Source organism: Leopardus geoffroyi, chromosome D4, assembly GCF_018350155.1.
Source record: "Leopardus geoffroyi isolate Oge1 chromosome D4, O.geoffroyi_Oge1_pat1.0, whole genome shotgun sequence".
Classification (NCBI taxonomy): Eukaryota; Metazoa; Chordata; class Mammalia; order Carnivora; family Felidae; genus Leopardus; species Leopardus geoffroyi.
Window position 1 is genome coordinate 51,117,459 of NC_059342.1, and position 17,607 is coordinate 51,135,065.

Genomic DNA, 17,607 nt, shown 5'->3' on the forward strand with positions numbered 1-17,607 from the left:
ATGCTTAACCAACTGACCCACCCAGGCACCACCTGTTTTTTATTTTTTAAAGGAATGATAAAAAAGCCTTTGTTGTGGGCAAATAACAAGTCCTACAGCTCAAATTGAGACAGACTTAAATTCTACCCAGACTGCAAATGTTTTCCTGAGCAGGCTAGAGAAAATGAAATAATATTTAAAATATATATCAAGGTATGCAGCACATAGTAGGAATTCAAATAATATTACCTATATTTTTCTTTCTCTTATTTCTCCTACCTCAGCACCATTAGAATTGAATATGGGCTAGACACATTTTACGTGGGCAGACATTATGAGACATTTGTGTTGCCCATTTTCTTTCTGCTTTTTCTTTGCTAGAAAGCACACGGTATATTTAAAAGTCAGGGGTGCCTGGGTGGTTCAGTTGGTTAAGTGTCCGACTTCAGCTTGGGTCATGATCTCACTGTTCATGAGTTCAAGCCCTGCATCGGGCTCTGTGCTGACAGCTCAGAGCCTGGAGCCTGCTTCAGATTCTGTGTCTCCCTCTCTCTCTGCCCCTCCCCTGCTCATGCTCTATTTCTCTATTTCTGCCCCCCCCCCCCGTCTCTCAAAAATAAACATTAAAAAAAATAAAAGTTAGATCATTATCCAGGTTTGTTCTTTTGCCATCTGGTATTTAAGTCAATTTTCAGTTTTCACTCCAAGTTTTTTGGTCATGTGTTCCTACCTATTGAATTTCACTTGCTCTTTTTAAAAGGAGAAATATGCAACACAGAGAGGAATCATTTTATGGTTTCCAATCCGGCCGGGTCAACCAGGAGAGCTTATAACTGAAATCTAAAATGTATGTTGTTTTATTCTTTGGAAGCCAAAAAGAAGAGAAGGGGCCATGACCCAAGCCGCTAGCACTTCTGCTGATGGAGAATGATAGACATTGAGGCAGTTTACTACAACGTAAGTTTCAGGTCTGGGTTCTGGGGGAAAGGTCCATAGACCTTAACCAGGAAATCAGTCATTCAAGAAATTTCCTTTTCCTGTTGCTGGGCCAAGTGACTTCAGTTTTTACTATGAAATATACAGAATAAATGCCCGTAAGTTGGGTCACTGGCCAACTGGTGATCAAAATATTATAAGTGATAAGGTTAAAGACATGCAATGTGATGCTCAGCCTCTAGATTAGGGTTATCTGGCCTACAAATGCACAGTTACCAGTGACCCATATCCATTTCCAGCCCTTCCCATTTGCACCAACCTGCCTGTCTTGTTCGAACTTGAGGCCATATCTTCAGTAGTGTCCCACTGAATACTGGTATTTCCACGTGACAGTCCTTAGGCATCTCAAACTTACTGTGTGCCGAGATGAACTCAGTTCAGAGAAAGTATCAGACTTTAGAGAATACCTTTTATGCATCACTTGTTATGCTGAGGATGCCTGCATATATGACCTAGTCCCATATCTGAGATGTCCTGTCATGCCCCTGTAGAGGCAATGGTCTTGGCAGTAAATGTCTATGGGGTGAGAAAAGCCTCAGTTACACATCTTGAGGTGTTACTTTAGTGGTCCCTGGCCTCCACAGAGGATTCATGGATAAAAAATGGTGACGACTGGCCATCTTCTACCTTTGTGAAGCAGTCCCATGTAGGAAATGGGAGAACTTCATCTCCATCCCTGTGCTATCCCTGGACAAATTGTAAGTACCTTGCAGTCAGAGGGAAAATAACTCAATCTAGCTCTCCATTTTCAGCCTGGCTTCTTTGATGAATGATACAATTATAAAAAGGGCCAGAAATACTCAAATGCAGTGCTGCAAACTCTGAGCCCAGCAAACACCCAGAGGCCATCTCTCAAGTCTGAGATTGTTTGTTCGATGCTTTTTGTTCCTTATCTGTTCCACCTGCTGTTGTTTCTTCTGGCTTCTTTCTTACCTGTTGATCACACAATGACCTTTCTGATGCTGGACACTTCTAAGCCCTGTAGCTAACTTCAGTTGTTATTTTCCCTTCTCTGACTACAAAGTTACTAAATGTTCTGCTTCAAAAAAACATTGGCCAGGAATACATCTGGTTATCTATCATTTACTCACACATGCAGCTTGTAGCACATTGATTCCCTCAACGGAGACTTTTATTTTCACACATTATGATCTCTTGGCTCAAATAAAAAAAAAAGAGGGTAGATGCAGGTGCAGGAGAATTAAAAAAAAAAAACAGAAAAGGGTGGTTGCAGGATTTGATGTAGCCCTGAGCACATTTACTATGAAATTAAAATTGTACATCTATGGGAGCTGTAGAATTTTTACAAACCATGAAAGTTATGGAATTCCAGTATGCCACCCTATAGTCATCTTTGATGTGGTTGAGGTTAGATAGAGCTAGGAGGAGTGGCACAACATTTGTTGAACATCTACCACGGCCTCATTAATTCTTAGACTGACCCTAAGGATGTGTGATTGGTGAGAGGGGTTATTCAATCTGAGACCATCACCTGAAACATCTGTGAAAACAGTTACCTAAGAATAGAAAATGATACCCTAGAGGTTAGAATGTCATTTGTTTTTTTTTAAACAAGTGTTGTACAAACATTTCTAAATCAATGGAATCTTTTTTCCTCAAATTAAATAGTAATAATTATACAATAAATATCACTGAGCATGTTTTGGACATCCTCAAAATAAAGACAGGGATGGAGCCTTGTTTCTGTCCTCTCTTCTTGAGAGGGCCCTGAGATAATACCCCAGAGCCCTGGAGCCCCATGGTACACAGAGGACTATATGTTCTGCTGGAAAGAGAACAACTCTCAAGTTAGATAGACACAGTTTGAATCCCAGTTCTGCCAATACTACCTCTCGATTTCAGCAATTTATTCAGTTTCTCTGAACATCAGTGTTACCAACTTCAACAACATAGGGATAAATACTACATATATTTCAACAGATATTTATCAGAAGTGATAAATGCAGTGAAGTGGTAAGAATTGATAAGAAATGATATGTACCAATGTGGCACACAGTAGTTATTTAACAGATATTAGTTTTCTTTCTCCCTTTCTTTAGGTCCCTCCCTTTCTTAAGTCTCTCTTCCTTAGGTTAGAATTAAAGGAGGAGACATTGTTAAAATGTAGGGATGGTATTTGGGAAGGAGATTTTGAGCACTGCCTTGGACCTTCTTCCATTGATGAAGATTGGTTTAGATAGGCTTGGAGAGCTGGCCTGGAGAAGATAAGAGTGACGGCTTGTCACTAGGTGAGGAAGAGGAAGAGGAAAGCTTAGTGTCAGGGAGAGGCAGCTAATGGGAACTGACTGAACTTAAGTGTTGAGAGGGTCTCCTTGCATTAGGAGGTATGGAGGATGGTGAAAAGTGTCTGGACAAAAAAAGGAACATCACAGACTGATGACCAAGGGAAGGGATCCTATTTAGATTGTAAATCATAGATTTCCAAGATAATTTTCACTACTTCATATTGGATATCAAAGGGATAGACCAATCACAGAATCATTGAACTTCTGAGCTGGTAGGGAATTTATCTTTCTTCTGGTCTACCTGCCTTGGTTTATAGATGAGGAAACGGAGGCTGAGAGGTTAAGTGGCTAGCACAGAGTTCCTCAGTGAGTTAATAATAGGGTTACAGCCTGGTAGGTTTCCTCTGTAATATATCGTCTGCTCCTCCACATTTTCTTCTTATTTCCAGGTCAAACTGCATAGAATTCTATAGTCTTCCTTAGCAACTGGTTATAATGTTCATGATCCAGAATATAATTCTCAAATAAGAAATTCTGTTTTACATATATTTAAATCTCAGCCACTAAACATATTTTCTGCTCTTTTCTCAAAGCCACTCTACCTACAATAATGTGACTACCTTAGGCAAAATTAGTGGTGTGTTAAATGCGGTAAACCCTTACACATGAAGAGCAAATTCACATAGATAAAAAGAAAGAGTTTTGATAAAGCATAAAAATCACATTTCCCTTTGCCAAAGAGGGGCCATAGTCTGATCAAGAGTAGGAACATTAAAATACTTCACCAAATTTAGATATAATTAAGTTACAATCAAGGAATGTATTCTGGCCAAGGCATAAAAAGCACAGAGGCTTTAGGAAGAGTTTTAGAAGAGATATGAAAAATTTTAAAAAGTCGTGTGAAATAAAAACTGCTTTGGTATAAAAAACACAGAGATTTAAAAATCATGCCTGTTATAGTTTGAGGAAGCAAACAATAAAACGATCCCTGGAGGGATGGGAGGCTAGTAGTACATTGGTGTGATCACCACCTTCTAGGGGAAGTTATGAAGCTCTGGGGAATATATTCATATAATAACATTCATAAACATTGAACACATAAATAAGATTTCACTTTTATGAATTTTTATTTTTTAATTTAATTTTTTTTGAGAGAGAAAGTGCATGTGTGCATGCAAGAAGGGGAGGGGCAGAAAGAGAGAGAGAATCTTAAGCAGACTCCAAGCTCAGCACAGAGCCTTACATGAGGCTCGATCCCTTGACTATGAGATCATGACCTGAGCCAAAATCAAGAATCAGATGTTCAACTGACGGAGCCACCCAGGCACCCCAACTTTATTTTTAATAAAAAAATAATTGTCACAAGGACAAGAGAATTTAAACTTACGAGACATAGGCATATTCTCAGCATGGATAGTCTATATGTCTAAAAAGCAAATAATAACTGGAAAGTGGGGGAGTATACAGTCAGCACAATGAAAGTTATTGCAATAATCTTAATGGCAGTTTCATTAAGCTATGACATAAGCTATGTCATAAGCTGTGACAATCTGATGAATCCATCTCCCTCCTATAGGGTTAGTCTCAATTTTGACCTGATTTCTATAGTTTTTAGGTAAGAGACACTTTTTCATGGATGGTTTGAGGAACACACTTTACCAATATAATTGTTGTGAACTCTAAAAAGGAGAACATTTCCTTTATGATTGATATATATTCTTTTCTCAGTCATTGATTCAAAAAGTATTTAATGTGGGGCACCTAGGTGGCTCAGTTGGTTAAGCATCCAACTTCAGCTCAGGTCATTATCTCACGGTTCCTGAGTTCAAACCCTCATCAGTCTTGGTGCTGACAGCCCAGAGCTTGGAGTCTGCTTTGGATTCTGTGTCTCCCTCTCTCTCTGTCCCCCTCTCCGCTCCTGCTCTGTCTGTCTCCCTCTTTTTAAATAAACATTTAAAAAAAGCATTTAACGAATAACTACAATTTGTCAGGCATTGTGCTAATGTTGGGCATAAAAGAGGGAGCAAGACAGACACAGCCCTATGGAGATTTAAGTCTCCTGCCCCACAGAAATTAAGGTCTAGATCTTAATTGAGATTGAAGGTATACTACAAGTTGTGACCACAGAGTATAAATGATAGTAGAGGAAGTACAGGATGCTGCGGAAGCCAATAAGAGGGACATCTAAGATCAGGGAAGTCTTCCTATAGGAAGTGGTATCTTACTCAGGACTTGAAGGTTAAGCACCACTTAGCTAGGTAAGGGGCAGAATGTGTCCTAAGCAGGGGCCAGCATGAATGAGGATCTAGAAAGAAAAGAAAGAATACGCTTAAGACAGACAAGAAAAGCACAGTTAGATATTCTTTCTTGACAAATATGCAAAGTTTTTTTTTTTAAAAAGCTAATATGCCTTGTTGATTAGTTTGTGGATACATAGTCTCATACATTGCTGATAGGAGTATAAATTAGCATGAAATTTATAGAGGTAATTTGGTAATATTATGCCAAAAGTCTAAAGGGTTATATATATGTTTGACACTGTAATTTTCAATATTCTAAAGAAATAATTATAGATTTGTAAAAAGACATAAAACATCCTAGGTCTTGGTTTTATAAAGAGAAAAACTGGCATTAGAGAAATGGTATAATCTATCTAATGAAAGACATACTGTACAGCTAATAAAAAATATTGTCAGAGCATCTAATGTCTAAGTCAGGAGTTAGCAAACCACAGCCAGATATGCCAATGGCCTACCATCTGCTTTTTTTTTTTTTTAACTTTTTATTTTGTAGTAACTATGGATTCATGGGAAGTTGCAGATAGTACAGAAAGGTCCTGTGTAGCCTTCACCTGATATCCTTCATGGGTCACAGTTTACATGTAGCAACAGTACAAAGTCAAAACCGGGAATTGACGTTATTAGTACAATGTGTGTGTAGATTCTTATAATCATGACCACAATCGAGATCTAAAACTATGCCATCATCGTAAAGATCTCCCTTGTGCTAATCTTTCATAGTCATGCCCACCCCTTCTTCCTTACCATTTCCAAACCTTGCTCTCCGTCTCTGTAATTTTGTCATTTGGGGAATGTTACAAAAGTGAAATCATGCAGTAGGTAACTTTTGAAATTGGGTTTTTTTGGTCCACTCAGCATCATGTCCTTGGATGTATCTAAATTTTACCTGAAGTTCAGTTCTTTTTTAGTGCTGAATAATATTCTATGGTACGTATATATCACATTTTGTTTAACCATTCACTTATTGAAGGACATTATAGTTGTATCCTGATTTTGGCTGTTACAAATAAAACTGCTGTGACCATTTGTGTATAGGTTTTTGTATGAACATAAATTTTTATTTCACTGTGATAATTGCTTGTCAGTGTGACTGGTAGGTTGGATGGCAGGTGTATGGTTAGCCATTTACATAGCTGCGGAGTGGCTTTAAAAATAAAATAAAATAGGGGCGCCTGGGTGGCTTGGTCGGTCGAGCGTCCGACTTCGGCTCAGGTCACGATCTCACGGTCCATGAGTTCGAGACCCGCGTCGGGCTCTGGGCTGATGGCTCAGAGCCTGGAGCCTGCTTCCGATTCTGTGTCTCCCTCTCTCTCTGCCCCACCCCCGTTCATGCTCTGTCTCTCTCTGTCTCAAAAATAAATAAATGTTAAAAAAAAAAATTAAAAAAAAAATAAAAATAAAATAAAATAAAATAAAATAAAATAAAATAGGGGCACCTGAATGGCTCAGTCACTTAAGCATCCGACTTTTGATTTCTGCTCAGGTCATGATCTTATGGTCTTGAGATCGAGCCCTGCGTCAGGCTCTGTGCTGAGCTTGGAACCTGCTTGGGAGTCTCTGTCTCCCCCTCTCTCTTCCCCTTGCCTGCTCGCATGTGCATGCATGTTCCTGCACACTCTCTGTCTCAAAAATTAAAAAAAAAAACAAAAACTTCTAAGTGGCTATACCATTTTATAATCTCCTGAACAATGTATAAGAGATCCAGTTTCTCTGCATCCTTGCCAGCAGTTGGTATTGTTATTATTTTATTATTTTAGCTGTTCTGATAGGTCTGTAGTAATATCTAATTATGTGAGTTTTTTTTTTTTTGTCAGATACATAGTTTGTACTACCACATGGTTTTGATTTTGGTAGCTAAAAAACATGTCTTGAAACTGGACAGAATGATTTCTCCCAGTATAGTCTTCTCTGAAAATTGTTTCAGCTCTTCTCATTCTTTGCCTCTTCATATACATTTTAGAATAATCTTGTCTATATCTCCAAAAAGAAATGTCAAGAATATGATGGGAGTTATGTTAAACTTATATATAAGCTTAAGGAGAATTGAGATTTTTACTAATTTGAGTCTTTCAGTCCATGAACACAATGTGTCTACTACCTGTTTTTGTATAATAAGGTTTTGTGGGAACGCTGTCATGCCTATTAATTTGCATGCCATCATTTACATATCATGCATATTTGCATATTTCTTTCTTGCTATAACACCAGAGTAGAGACTGTAATATTTACTCTCTGACCCTTTCAGAAAAATTTGCCAACCTCTGGATCAGATAAATATTTATGCTATACTGTTAAGTGAAAACAGCATATTATAAGACAGTATAAATGGTATGGTACCATTTTAATTTTAAATACTAAATTTTAACCACACGCATATATGCACATATACATACATATATACATACGTATGCATATATACATATATATGCAAAGTAAGATGACTGAAAGAATATAAAACAAAACTTTAACCTTGGTTCTTTCAGGAAAGTAGTATTAATGGTGACTTTTAAAAATTTTCTTTGTGGTTGCTTGTGTCTTCCATTTTCTATCCTGGCTGGCTAAAAGGAATTTATCAGGTTAAGGAAGGATTCTCCTTTAAAATCTCTCTCACCAATCTTAAGAGACTTTTTCCTTTTTTAGGCTTAAAGAACCTTTAAAATTATAGAAGATATGATAATCAATTGTTAGAGATAGTGAATGATGTTTTTTTCAATATGCCTTTTCAAAGCATGGATTTAAGCATACCCTTAGCTGTTAAGCACAGATAAGAAAATGCCATAGACATTAAGAGTCTTAATTTTTGGTTTATTTTTGATAATAGCAATGGAGTGAGTTTAAACTCAGTAAATAAACACTTAAGGTTTATTTACCAGTTACTGCATGCAAATGCAACGTGCTTAAGCCTGAACACCAAAATGAGCAAATTGGTTACTGATGAATGACCATTTCAAATTATGGATGCTGGGAAAGTGAACACTTGCAATTTTGCTGCTCTAACTCCCTGGTAACTATTACTGCAGAGCGACAGGTTTTTTCTAGTTACTGTGGTGGATTAACATAGGTATGGACAGATCCCATAGCAAGTCACACCCTGGGAATAACCTGCTACTTGAGAAACTGAGTGTATGGCATAAAACATAGTGATTATAGCTATGCTTTCATCTGGAAAGGGTTCTATAAGGTCATGAAAGACCAAAGAGGTGTTTGGAAGGGACACCGGTACCTGACGCGTTAATAACCTACTTCACAAAGTCACGTTGCACCTCAGGTGACTTCTTTCTGTTCCTGCAGTGATTATTTCTTAAACCCTAATCTTTATTCTCAGCTCTCTTCTACATCAACTCGCAAAGGATTCATTTATATGGTGTGAATTAGAATCAATTGGCACTACTTTAATAACTCTAGGAATTATACATTAATAGTTCCCTCATCATAACCACTGAAGAAAGTTTGTACAAGAAAAGATAAACAATTCTAAAAGGCTCTGATCTTACTCAGAAAAAGGCACAATTTTTCTTAGATGAAAACACGCTTATTACGTAAAGGCTGCAGATGCTCGGAACAGCCTGTCATCCCTTTACTTTTAGGTGATGTCCAATACTGACAACAACAGAGATCTGGCAATTTTATAATTAAATGTGATCACTATTGACAACCAAACGGCATCATTCTGGCCCTGGAGTAGATTTCTGGGTCACAATTACCTTATTTGTCTGTCTACGTTGCTCAGAGTAACTGGATAAATTGGCTTATCAAATCTCCACTTCTGTAATACCAGCCTGAAGGAGAGAGGTTTAGGGATTTGCACAACAGTAGAGAATGAATAAAAGGTGTTCACTGGTTCATCCATTCTTTTAACAAAGGTTGATGGCTGCTCACTTCTACTGTGCATGGTATACGGAGATTACAATAATGAGTAAGGCATGGGTCCTTCTCCACCACAAACTTAGAAATTGTGATAAAAAATAGGATGCATAATCACGAAGGTATGCACTAAGGCAGATATGTCATCAGAAGTCTATAAATGCACTGCTGTAGGAATTTATAAGATGAAGACATTATTTCTGTCTGGGGGGATTAGAAAGAGGTTTCTGGAGAAAGTTACCTTGAGCAGGGACTTGACGGCAGAGTGTAGGTAAGGCAAAGGCACAGATAGGTGTGCATAATAATTAAGTAGAATAAGCTTCAGGGAGGGGGAAATTATTGTAAGGATTCAGGGAAACTCAAAGGCACACGAATCCCGCCCTCAGGAAGGATTGGCATCAGGGCCGGGAAGCAACCAAGAACCCAGAGTTCTCTCTTCACTTGTGCTTCATTTTTTTCTCTCTGTAGACTTGTTTTCTTCGCTTCTCCATTCACATGGTGGACTCTGGCCACTCCCAACTCCTGAATTAAAAGACAGCAAAATAATCTTCTTGCCCTACTTATGTTAGTTTCATGAACTGCACCAAGGAGAGTGAAGTCTCAAACATAGCTTCCAGGGGAAGATCTGGAAATTCCTAGCTAAGGGGAGGTAACTTGCATGCTGGTCACATAGTCCCTAAGGGACACCTACTTAGGTACAACGTGTGGGGGATTGTAGAGCAGTGTGATTGGAATACAGGTTTGGAAGGTCAGTTGAGGGAAAACGATGAAAGACTTTGGAGGAATCACTGAAAAGAGTGGTGATAGGAAATGAATGCTCTGGATAAATTAATCTGACAGCACTGAGCATGCTAAAATGAAGTATAGATTTCCTCTTGTCTTATTTTTGTGTTCATTGTTCTCGCCGCATTATGTGCACTTTGTAAGCCACTTTAACTCCTTTGAAAAACGATACAGTAATTGTCAATTAAAAAAAAAGAATACGGGTGATAGGTAATAAAAATTCAACTTAGAATTTGTGTTATCCACTAATTGGTTCTGTGATCATTCATTGTCACTAAACCACTCTGGGTTCCATTCTTCCTATTTTTTTTAAAAAATTTTTTTTAAAGTTTATTTATTTTTGGGACAGAGAGAGACAGAGCATGAACGGGGGAGGGGCAGAGAGAGAGGGAGACACAGAATCGGAAACAGGATCCAGGCTCTGAGCCATCAGCCCAGAGCCCGACGTGGGGCTCGAACTCACGGACCACGAGATCGTGACCTGGCTGAAGTCGGAAGCTTAACCGATCTGAGATTCAACTAGAAAAATGACTCTGGGTGTCCTTCATTCTACTCACCCGATCCAGACACTATTAAAGTTCTTGGCTCTTTCCCTCTCAGCTTAGACTGAGCATCAGAATCTTTCTCCATTCTCCAGGCAGCTCATAAAAACCAAGCTACTGCAGGTGTCACTGGAGGCCAAAATACTTGCCATCTCTTGACTACGATTCCAAATGCTAGGTTTTCGTAATACCACAGGATGCTGATGGGACTGTTTTGCCAACGCCTTTGTTTTACAGGTGAGAAAACTGAGATACAGAAAGAGTAAAATGGCATAACATCACACAAGCTAGTAAGTTAGATCCTGAAATCAGACTCTTCTTTTAGTAATTTTAACGAAAAAATTATCTTTGCCGTTGTAATCCTTCCTCTATGTGATCAGTGAACTTTGATTTGGAATTGTTCTTCTAAATGATGCAATTGAGTTTCTGAGGTTGTTTTGAATTTTATATTTTCTAACAAACTGATGAGACATAACTGCTTGAATTCACATTTTCTGGTTACTGAAATGTGATTTTTAGTGGACCACCACCGACATTCTAGAATTTGGCAATTTGGCTAAAGTGATTTTTTTACTATTGTGAAATTGGGACTTTAACCTGCTTATGAATTAATGGATGCTTTCTATTTTGGTGTTGTTAAAAAAAAAAAGAAAGAAAAAGAAAGATTAGTGATTATTATTACCTGCTCTGCTTAGCAAATCTGAGTACATACTGTTCTTGGGGTTCTGTTACTCTTATATTCCTCTTTCTGCCAGTGTGCTGTGATTTCTCAGCTGCTGTGAGAATGAAAAATTAGAATGCTAGAGATGCAAGATTTTTCAAGGGGTCACCTGATCTGGACTTTGGAGTTCAGGGAGATGAACTTCTTAGTCAACCCAGACAGAAAACTACCAAACTTATGAACTCAGTAGAGACAGACCATATCAGGATTGTGTATCCTCCTTTGGTAGAGACATTTGTTTCATTTATAAACGCCTTTCAGGTGATATCCATTGCATTTTGTTGCCATTACCTGTTTACCTGTTGAATCTTTCCTATGAGGCCTCTGAGGACAGGGATGCAGATCTATCATCACTTAAGAGTATCCAGTACATAGTAGGACCTAATAAATGCCCATTGTTCATTGAACAATGTCCCTGCTGATTGAATTCTATTTTGTTATAAAACATAGTGGAAACTGTTTTTTATTTGTTTGTTGTTTTATCCCTTCAGAGGGCCCGCATGCCCAGTGTGCCAGCACAGGGACTAATACAAAATGACCAATCAGGAAGTATTTGTTGAATGGAGAGATGAATAAAAGATGACTGTGCATCTCTTGAAAGCCTCCTCACACGTTCATTATTGTGTTATCCCTATGTTCCCAATTTGTATTGATATATTTATTTTTTTCCCATATAAACCTGTTCATGCCCTGTTAAACTTCAAAATATTAGTCAAACTAGAAGACATAAAAGGCAGAGAATCCCAATTATATCATAGCTTCTCATCCTGGGACCTTTTTTTATATTGCCAATTAAATTTAACAAGCAATGTTGAACATCTCTATGTATAAGGCACAGCAGATGGGGCAGATCGGTAAGGAATTCTAGCTGAGGTATGACGCGACCAAACACTCACCCTTTTGGCCCTTCAATATGACCCATCCTTGCTAACTGCTTGACAGTCAGCATGTTGCCTCCCATGTCTTGGCTTCCTCTCATGCTGTTCCTCTCCCTAGGCATGCTGGCTTTTGGGTCAAACATCCTGAGTTTGAATCCTGACTACTACTGCAATGACTGCCTAGTTGTGTGACCTTGGCCAAGTTATTTAATCTCTTTGCGCCTCGGTCTCTCTTCTACAAAATGGGCATACTTACACTTAGGAGGTTTGTTGGCATGAGTGTACGAAATCATGCACATGAAGTGCTTGCCACAGTGCCTGGCACACAATGAACGCCCATCGTTTCCATTATTAGTATAAAAATTCTTTCACTCTGCATTTCCTCATTCCCTAGTCTGTTGTCAAGGCCCAGCTCAAATGTTGCTAGCACCAGGAAGATTTCCTCTGATGCCAGCCAACCTGATCTTTCCCTTTTCAGAAGTCTTTTGTATTTACTCACTCTACTTCAGAATCACTCCCTTGTGACACGGCAGCGAGCATTGTTTCCTGGTTTTCCAATGGCCTGTGGCACACAGCTCCGTGCTCGGATATAAAGATATTCTGTAGCTTACTGCCTTGTTCATGAGATAATTATTCCCTACCTTTGTCTTCCTTTCCAATGTGGTTTAAGCAATGCTTGAGGTGAAGCAACAGGGTTGTGTGAGGTAAAACACAGAATCTTAGGAAAATACTTTCTGACTTAACAACTGAAGGGGCCAGACAACACCCTAGCTTTCTCTCTCTCCAATTTTTGTCTCTTGTTAACTCCTGATATCAGGTGGCTTTCTGATTTACATGAGCCCATTTTTTTCTTTTAAAAGTCTGCTGCACTCAATTTCTGGGCCTAAAACACTGTGACGATCACTGGTTTGTGAAAGTTTTTGGTGCCAAATTCCCCCGTTTCCTCGGTCAAATGGTCAGCATTCTGCACAGCTGTATGGAATTGGCATTTCTATATTAACCACATCAAATAAGCTTGGGAAATAGCCACATCCAGGTCTTTATCCATTAATTCAAACAGTGATGGGAAATAGTCCCAAGGACTTGTCAGCCAGTTGTGGGCTAGGCAGCAGAGAATTGTCTTTTACCAAGTTAGTGGGGGCTCATAATGTTAGGGGTCAGCAGGTCTCCCCTGCTTCACACATTTTCCTGGACCCCAGATAACAATAGCCCACAAAATTGTGACGGGAATGACACCCACAAATTCCAGATAAGTGTTTTGGGTTGGGGTTTGAGAGACAGAAGGGAGATGGGAAGGGAAAGTAACAGAGGACTTTCAAATACAATGCTAACATTCTCTGAATTGTTAGTGGTTGCTTGCTTGTGGGTTGTGTTGGGGTTTTTTTATACTCTACAGTATAACAATTTTGTATGTGCCTAATATATAATTATTTTTAAAGTAGAAAAACTGGGAAATACAAGCCAGTGAATATTTTTCCTTTGCCATCTTAGTCCTACATCCAAAATGCAGTCATCCAAGACTTTGATGACTTCCAGCCATATTTGATTCTGTTTGTATGTTAAGAATCTGGGAAAGAAATGATAAAACAAACAAACAAAACAAAAACAAAAACAAAAAAAACTGGGAGGGAGAGCAGTATAGATATTTTCTGGGTTTTGAAGGCTATCAAATGGAATTAGACTGCAGGTTGCTTGAGGCAGACCAAGTTTATGCCTTTCTGCCTGATGTCCCAGGGAAATTACTAATAGCACCTCCTTCCACATCCCAGTTTGGATGAGAAGTTGTAAGGTCATCCTAGTTATAAAGAATACTTTTCTAACAACTTTATCTAAGATTGCAAAGGACTAGTTCCCAAAGCTGAAGCAAGGAGTAAAAAAAACAAAGAGGACCAATTAGGGAACTTTCTTGACCAGTTTTTTCAAACTTTTTTTTTTTTAAGCAGAATTTTTCCTTTATTTTTAAACCATTTTTTTTTCCGGAGGCAGATTCAGATAGGTTCAGATTCCTGACCCTGTTGGTCACTGTGCTCTTGATGTGTTTCAATTTTTTTCATCCTGAAGTCTTCAAAAATAACAATGATATTTTAAATGTCATCTATTCAGAGTGGATTAAGAGGCTCTCGGGGCGCCTGGGTGGCGCAGTCGGTTAAGCGTCCGACTTCATCCAGGTCACGATCTCGCGGTCCGGGAGTTCGAGCCCCGCGTCGGGCTCTGGGCTGATGGCTCAGAGCCTGGAGCCTGTTTCCGATTCTGTGTCTCCCTCTCTCTCTGCCCCTCCCCCATTCATGCTCTGTCTCTCTCTGTCCAAAATAAATAAATAAATAAATAAATAAATAAATAAATAAATAAATAAAAGAGGCTCTCAGGATATAGAATGTTTGTATTAAAAGGAAAGAAAAGATCATCTCCAATAGGATGGATATGGGGAACTCTGCTGTCAGCCACTTACATAAGAATCACTAGGGAAATTTGTGATGCATGTACATTTCCAGACTTGCTCTAGAGATTCTTTTTCTTTTTCTTTCTTTCTTTCTTTCTTTCTTTCTTTCTTTCTTTCTTTCTTTCTTTCTTGTTCTTGGAGATTCTCATTAGGTTGCTCTGGAATAGAATCTACAATGGGAAGCTGAATTTTAATGGTCTCCTGTGAATCTATTGCCTGGCCATTTTGGGGGAATCCCCAGGGATCCCACTGGTTCCCAATTTGTGGGATGTTCAGTGAAGAAAAGAGTTTTATGGTTGGATAGGAATGGGAAACGTGGAGTACTCCTATATGAGAGCTGCCCCCCCATACCTTTGGAAAATCACAGTCCATAGTCACAAATTAATGTCTATGAACAATCTTGCAGACAGATACACACTTTCTTTGGTCTGATCTAGCTTTTCCAAAATTTATTCAAGCATTGGACCCTTTCATCACTGATTCCTACTTAAACTCCATGGACTATGCTTTGGGAAATGCTGAACCAACAGTATATAGCAGCATCTGTCTTATGGCATTTCAAAATTTATATTTCATATTGGATTAGTATTTACTTTCCCACAACTGAATGATGGCCTCCTTTGCACCATTTGAATTGCAGATGGAGAAAGAATGACATATTCTGAGATCAATGACTGACCCAGCCCTTCAGGCTTCAGTGGCCAGCCCTGCCTGCCTTCTAGGATTCCTTTTCCTCTTCCCTTGGATCTCTTAGCTGGCATAAAAGAATGTTCTTTTCAATATGAGAAACAATTTTTACATGAAAGAACTACCAGATCGTACTTCTGTTTTCTTTACTCAAATATACATGACTAGAATGGGCGGTAGAGAATGGGCAGATGTGAATGAGGATAAAGAAGTAGGGCTAGAAGGAAATAGGGTAATAGAGGAGCGTGACAATCAGGTAGAGGAATTTAAATGTGAAGATGTTAAGAAACAGGAAATGGAACAGCTGCCCTCTTCCTTTTGTTCTTGAGCAGCTCCTTCAAGAGAAAGAAGTAATGCCTGTATTGAAATAGCTCATTTATAATGCACTTGTTTCTTTTTCTTAGATAATGACATGGCTTTAAGCTTGAGCAACACCTAATGTGACCCAGTTGGCTCATGTAAGCCTGTTTCTGCTGTTGATTCGTGCATTGGTAATCCTTGACTTCTTTACCTTTTTCCCATGTGGGGCTTCTGTGCTGGATTCATTGCAACTGTGCCATTTGGTACTCAGCCTTGGCTCCCTTGGCAATAGTCATGAATTTCCTCGTTGAACAGGGTGATATCCTTGGAGAATCAAACAGGCCCAAAAAGAACAATAAGGTTACTAGTATTTTTTTTTTCCATTGGTGCCCAATGGAATTATAACATTGCTTTGAATTTCTCTCCATGAGACTTCTTGTCTGGGGAATATCTATTCCACAATTGATTAAATCCATACCTGCAGGGAATAGAAATACTTTACCAACCATCATTGCTGTGAATACGTTTACCTGTCCCCAGAGTCCGTGAAAGAAATGTGGGAACATTTTAATGCTGCCTCTTCCATTGCCTCTGTTAACCCATGTCTTCTTTGGAGAAGAGCTTGCTGTCATGAATGACCTACAGCTTACCTCTTCAGCCAGGCTGGCTACTTGATGCTTGCCAAACATTTAGTCTTCAGCCCACCCACAACCTAATTCTAATTTCCAAAGCTTCTCCAGTTAAGTCTCTTTTTTTCCTGTGTGTACCTGATCTTGCGATATAGGTCTCAGTGTACTCACCTTTTTATGGGACTTCCCGGAATTTGCTCTCCCACTCAAACCTGAAAGCAGGCTTGTTAAGAAAACCGATTCTTTACAAGCGGCCAGCTAATTTAGGGAGTCAATGTTGGAACCTTCTTAATCTTTTTGTTCCCTTGCACCTTAGCTGTTTCTAGGAGCTCCCTGTGGAACTTGGATGGAAAATGTGGTTGGAATTTCTAAAGGATTCTATTACAGACTGTTGAGTGTGGTACTCCCCAGTGATGAGCTGAGCTGAGTACACAGGTACACCCCACCCACAGGCACACAGGTGTTTTGAGTAGGCTTTAATCATTTCCATGTTTTTGCTGTTTGCTTTATTATCCTTGGTCCTATATTAACAGCTGGCCTTCCTGTTCACAGTTTATCTGCAGGCAGAGAGAGGACTCAGTCAGACGCGTTTATTCCTGGTAAGAGCTCAAGGCCGCTTTCAATCTATTCGGCTTCTTGTGTATCTTCTTGATGCTTGAATTTCTGACCTTTGTGATTTGGTGCTTATGATTTCTTTTGGGATCTGTGGCTTTTGACCATTTGGAACTTTTTCCTGCTTATAAACTGTTTTCTATCTGAACCTCTTTCCGGGTATACTTTCTGACTTCCACACTCCTTAAAATTTCAAATGAATGATGTTCATGTAAGTTTTGAGCCATGTGAACCCCTATCAACTGGGCTGGGCCACTTAACCTAGGGAGAAGGGAGTTTTGGAATTTTATTTAGAACCAAAAGTCGTTTCTTCGCTTAACAGATAACACAGAAGGGGCTCCTTGCTGACAGCAACAAGCCAGATATGGGGCTCGAGCTTACAAACCATGAGATCATGACCTGAGTTGAAGTTGGACGCTCAATCGACTGAGCCACCCAGGTGCCCCTGGAGGTCATCTTTTGATGGATGGATGGTGGGCAACAGGGAGGACACATTCAAGTGATAGCCTTGGTGCTAAGGTAACTGAAGCACTTGGGTCCATCTGGAGTCATTTAAATCACTAATTGGCAGATAATGTATATCACATGATAGGGAACCCAGGAGAAGATTTGAAAATATGAGAAGACCCT

General features: G+C 39.2%; 1 long non-coding RNA gene across 2 annotated transcripts; it reads right to left on the reverse strand.

Moving 5' to 3' along the window:
- Positions 1-14,668: 14,668 nt before the first annotated feature.
- On the reverse strand, positions 14,669-16,693 carry LOC123593195. 2 transcript variants are annotated; one of them, XR_006710176.1, is made up of 3 exons: positions 16,537-16,693; positions 15,948-16,060; positions 14,669-14,919 (listed from the first exon to the last, which is right to left on the reverse strand). It is a non-coding gene; the product is annotated as an uncharacterized LOC123593195 (long non-coding RNA). The 2 variants fall into 2 exon arrangements; XR_006710177.1 differs by having other exon boundaries at positions 15,948-16,214.
- Positions 16,694-17,607: the final 914 nt, after the last annotated feature.